This window comes from Pararge aegeria, chromosome 16, assembly GCF_905163445.1.
Source record: "Pararge aegeria chromosome 16, ilParAegt1.1, whole genome shotgun sequence".
In the NCBI taxonomy this organism is placed as follows: domain Eukaryota; kingdom Metazoa; phylum Arthropoda; class Insecta; order Lepidoptera; family Nymphalidae; genus Pararge; species Pararge aegeria.
In genome coordinates, this window is record NC_053195.1 from 1186322 (window position 1) to 1192321 (window position 6000).

The window sequence follows — 6000 nt, forward strand, 5'->3', positions numbered from 1 at the left end:
CTAGACCCGGGAATCGTCTCGTAGTATCAGATTAATCACTAACGTAGGTACGAGTATTTCGTAAAATCCGCCCATTTAAACCTACCTATTATCTCAAATCGCGAGCCGAGTTATCATAATTCTGCCTCCATAATGCCTTATCTCTGCCGTTTTCCAACAATCGTCATTGTACTGCCGTCTCAACGCTTATTACCTGTTTAAGTCGAACACGAATGACACAGTGTTTTTGTGTGGTATCATTTAACCACGTGGGAACATCTCCCACGGCGGTATTGTCTACCTCAGTATCGTTTTTATCGTTGTTTTTAAATAACTTGTACTATTACGAACATAATGGTCAATTGTTCAATTGATTTTTAAATGGGTCATAGTGATATGTGTTTTTGCGTGTCCTATGGCGATGTCAAAAAGCTTACATAGGCACTAAGATTTTTTTTTTATTCCACTACGGGTTAGCCCTTGACTGCAATGTCACCTGGTGGTAAGTGATGAAGCAGCCTAAGATGGTAGTGGACTAACCTGCTAGGGAATACTCTCTCAGTAGTCATACCCCTACGCGACATCGCACCTTAACACTAAATGGCATAGCGGCACGTGTTTGTTGGTGGGGTGGTAACTAGCCACGGCCAAAGCCAACCAGACCAGACCAGAGAAAATTCGGAAATTATAAAATCGAAATCGTACGTAAGTAAGCGTACATGAAATAAAGGATTTTTTTACATTTTGTTCAAATTCTTACAGCTTGCAAACTCAAAGATTCAAATTAAAATACGTTTTATTGTATCACAGCTTATCTACGAGATTATCATCAATCGCATAGTAATTCTTGTTGAAATTAGCTTTTAATTATATGTCTAGTCAAATGATATGGATTCATAACGTAGTTTATTTGTACGTCTTCAACTGCTCAAAATAAGAGATAGTAAGTTGAGTATGATGCGTGATACTGTACAAGGCATATAGTTGGGAAAACCGATATATCTTAGACTCCGAAGATAAAGTGACCTACCTACGTACCGATGAGGAGTATGAGATTAATATAACTGCCGTACCCCTAACAGGTTAACCCGCTACCATCTTTGACTGAATCATCTCTTACCAGGTCAAATGTCAGACAAGGGCTAACTTATAGAGTAATATCCCACTATAAGGCACGGGTCTCCTCCCACAGTGAGAAGGGTTTATATGCCGTCCACCACGCTGGCCCAGTGCGCATTGGTAATATGAATTGACCGTTATGAAGTGCGAAATCGTCAAAATTATTGAACAATATACTCAACCGACTAAAGCTGCCCAAGAAGGATATTCTGAATATGTCATTATAATTTCTTAAGCGACATAACATTACGCATGGATGCCTTTTCAGGTGAGAAGAGGACTGCTTGTTCATATTTGCGTAAAGAATCAGCTGACTCAACGTGGAAATGACCAACATTCTTTATAATATTCCACGCCGTCGAGACTGTTTATTTAAAAATTATATTTTATTTCATTCAGCTCGTTACAAAGATAAAGTTTTAACAAAATCAGAACCAATCAAGTCACCAACCCGTATTGGCGTGGTGGGTTACTAGTTTTGTTATTTAATTTATATTCAACTAGCTGTGTTAACCGCGGTGAATTCGCGCAAAATACGAATGTACTTGTTAACCACCCTTGAGAATTTTACGTTTTTTCAGGACTCTCTGATTTGTTACTCTCGGTCTTTTCAACTAACTCTTTGCTAAAAATCCAGTCAAGATTTTTATTTTATTTAGAACGTGTAGAAAAGACAAACAAGGAAACACACTTTTGTATTTATTATCTTAGTTAGGATTCGAGGTATAATGTTTCGTATAGCGATAATGATTTTCAATATTATTTAATTTATTTAGTTTAATTGTATTACGAATACTAAATCTGCAAAACCAATAACTTGGCAAGATTATTGGCTTTAATTTTAGTAATAGGATTAAAGCTAGGAGTTAAGTAGGGACGGATGTTTTTAAATGCCATTAAAATGGAAGCGCGTTTAAGTCTTTTATTAGGAAGATCGTCCATGAAATAACGGTGGTCGGTGACAATTCCGTATTCCAGTTAATAACTAATCTTACATAAATGTTATTACTTGTAACCTATTGTTTTTATGTCATTTGCAGAAAAGTCATAATTTATTACCTTCTTATTTTATTTTTTTATATTACCTCAGGGAAATACCTATAAAAAATATCCAGATAATATCATAGTTCTTGTGTTATGGGTATTAAGACGACTGGTGAATATTTTTATAAACAATATACATAAATACTTATTAAGTACAGATGAACACCCAGACACTGAAAAAGATTCATGTTCATCACCCAAAAATTTTCCGGTTGTGGGAATCGAACCCAGCATTGGACTCAGAAAGCAGCCCAATGCGCCCATGGGCCATTATTTAATTAGAATGACTCTAAATATCCCAAGTTGGGTTTGATATAAAATTGAGCCAGGCTAATATAAATTTCTGTTCCGATATGAGCCTAATTTTAAGCGATTTAAAAAAATTTACCACTCTTTGGGCGTTGCGAACGCAATGAAAAGAAATAATCATATGAAAAGTTAATTTTAATATGTAAAGTGAATATGCTTGCTTATTTCCTAGAATCATTCTGTATTCTATTTTAAATAAGTTTCCAAAACATTATAAGGAATTTTTGGTTTCCTGCGGTAGTAGTTAGGTAGCCTATTATTATTTTTAAAGACCGCACCTATCAGACGAAATAAAAGAAAGGAAATAAATCGATGCAGTATTTATAAAGTTTATGCCGGACAACGAGAGGCATATAAATACTAAAATAAGTGTTTGGCTTTCGTAAACTTCCAAATAAAAATTATGTTAGCTCATCTTATAAATCAGAAACGGTTTTTTCGCGGTACAAATTCGCGTTGTACAGAAAAGTCCACTACAAACTCAGTCGTATAAGCACATACCTTTTAACTTAATTAATTTATCTTGATTAAAGTATGTGTTTAAAGACGTCAGTTACTTTTTATTGTACTAATTGTTATATAAATGGTGACCTTCTCATGTTTAATTTTTGAATTATATAATAAAAAAAACCTCAAATATGCACTTATAACGCACGACTTGTTAGAATCATTTTATAATGCGATATTTATATTTAGAACAGTTTTGAAGCTGTCGTTACTTTTTGCGCTATTATCTGTAAGATTATTTAAATTTATTGTATCTCGTGTTATGCAAAGGATTAAACGAAGTGTTCTAAAACTACCTCAAATTTAAAAGTTAGTAAGTTTTCGATTATTACAAGGATTACAGAATTCTAAGTATTTATCAGTTAAACTAAACTTTCCGACTGAAATCTACGTAGCTATCTTATACTCACTTACTACCTAGGTAGGAAATAACAGTCCGAAATTAAATGAATAGTATTTAAAATATCTGATATTGATTTACTTTCAATAGCTTTTAATTTAAAGAGTTCATATATATAACCGTTTTTTATGTTCCATTATTTGCTTTGAGTAATATACATTCGTACCTACGCGATACACTTACGTAAACTTTTTGCAAGTAGTGACTCAAGTACCTGTAAAGAGATCGCGTAAAAACTTCTTCTCTAGGAAGCGTATAGATGGACAACCGGAAAGATGTCTTGCATTCAGACACATGATTATTTTACAGATTACTATTATTGGATGGAAATTACCTCCACATTTTCTCTAGGTTAAATTTCAGAAAGATAAACTGTTAGTAAGATTCATAATATTTTCTTCGCTTTGTCTCTTCACTTTTGAGATACTTTTTAAATATTTATTTATACGAATCCTATTAACAGGCTCGCATATCGTTATAATTATAAAATTATACACGTTTTATTTATCACATTACATAAAATAATATTATAACTGTGCAAAGTAGGTTAAAAAGCGTACAGCTTTAAAAAAAATATTATTAGTCGAAGAGCTTCCGTACCTACTTTATTAAAGCGCAGCCATGTATATTAATTCATTTGTCCTTGAATTTAATTAATTTATCCTTTGACTTAGACGATCGATTTAATTAGCTCGTTACAACACAATAGCTAAACATAGGTCAGTACTCAAGTGAGAATTCTTTTGTCACTAGATTACATTTGATTTATTACCCATTTGACCATAACTATCACATCGAAACTACAATAAATACTCTAAACTCAATATTCTTATTCATACACTGACTGAAATATTATAAAACATTTGATTAAATTAACGATTTCAGTTTCATATATATTTAAATGTTAAACGGTACCCTTAGGATATAAAATGTAATTAAAACTTATAAATGCCACTTACCTTGTAAATCTTTGGTGTGTTTAGCCTTTAACAAATCCCACTGGCACTTCACTAAGTTCACAAGTCAATACGGTCACAACTGAAACAGTTTTCAGAAATGTCACAGTCACTTTCGAAATTCATTTACTCGCTAACTGAAAACGTAAACTGAATACACTTTCGTCTCTACAGCCGTACCAGATATGTCAGAAACGTGTCAGATAGTTTCAAAAATTAGTCAGATAAGCATTAGAAACAGGGTGGGAATGTATTCATTTTTTATATTTTCACGGTTCATTTTACGTGTCAGAAAAATGGGTTCATAATTTGACAATAAAACGTGTTGCTTCGGCTGCGCGCGCGCACGAATGCCTTAAGACTTCGGAGGTGTACACGCAAAGCTGATCGCTGAGTAGGCGGGGCGTGAGTCTAACGTAACATCTATTTCTAGAGCTGGCTCTTTTACTCTTATTTAATAATGAGTATCGCCCTCTCGTTCTCTAACACTTGTGCGTTATGAAGTGGCGATGGTGGGGGTGAACTTTGGCTGGATTAATGAAATACGTTAGACTGTAGTAAGCTTAGTGACTTACAATGTTTTATTGCCGTTGCTTCGGAAGTCGCTGCTTGGATTAGGAAGTAATTTTTGGTTTCGCGTAATTTTATACCTTTTTTTGGATTTAAATGATTGTCTACTGTTAGAGATAATCGAAATAATGTAAGGAATGCATCATATTCATTTTTTTGTATTCTTGTACAGGTATCAGGCACTTATGAAACCTTAATCAAAATATTTTTCATTAATATGACTTGATGTCTTTAGTTTTAAGTTTACGATGAAATTATTTAATTTCAACTAATGACCTACAAGGGTTTAAAACACGCCCTTTATCGTCTATGATATTCTTTATATTATAAGTATATTTTTTACTAATCATCGCAGTTTTAAGGTTTACAAAAGTTTGATGTATTCAACATCAAGTCACATTTCACATTTCACAACTTGCTAACATCGTCTTTTCATTTTGTAGCTATTAGATTATATATATTATAATATAATAAGATTTTTCTAGTTTAATTTATTATGTAAACTATGAAATTGTTGAGTGTATTTTGTAGGCCTTTCTGGCGCATTGTTGAGCGTTCTAGTTTGACGTGGGTGGTCCTAGGTTCGATCCCCGATAATGGCACTTTGTAATTTTTTAATGTCTGGTCGGGCGGGAGGTTCTGGCTAGTAATCACTTTACCTACGAAGACGTGCCGCCTAGCGATTCAGTGTTTCTGTACGATGCCCGACTACGGTACATTGCTACCATTTTATACCTACCGCAACGTCACTTATCACCACGTGGCATTGCAGTGGCTATCTTTGTGGAACAACTAGAAACCTAAACACTGTTCTACGGGAAACCTTTTTCTTTGTATTCTATAAAATGCCAGTTGACTTAGTCATAACGATGCATGCAAGTTCAATAAGCGCCTACTTTGTTATTTATTAATATATGTTTAAATTATTTACTAATATATGTTTAAATGTATCTTCGTTATTAAGTACCTAAAGCCCATTCGTTTTTGCCAGATACTTTGTCCGCGTTTGTTTTGAATAGCTTTTAAAATCCTACGAAATGGTAAAGGATACCTACTTTAGTAGGTCTAGTATGCACGCCACGATATAATTATGTCTACACAAGTATGTTATTAATG

At 33.6% G+C, this 6000-nt stretch overlaps 1 protein-coding gene across 1 annotated transcript in view; it reads right to left on the bottom strand.

Moving 5' to 3' along the window:
• The window catches only part of LOC120630470 (knirps-related protein-like), a 121261-nt gene extending 116709 nt beyond the window's left edge, over nt 1-4552 (bottom strand). The window contains exon 1 of the mRNA XM_039899711.1: nt 4318-4552. The gene's annotated coding sequence lies outside the window, so the exon portion shown is untranslated. The remainder of the gene's footprint in view (nt 1-4317) is intronic.
• Between the last annotated feature and the right edge of the window lie 1448 nt (nt 4553-6000).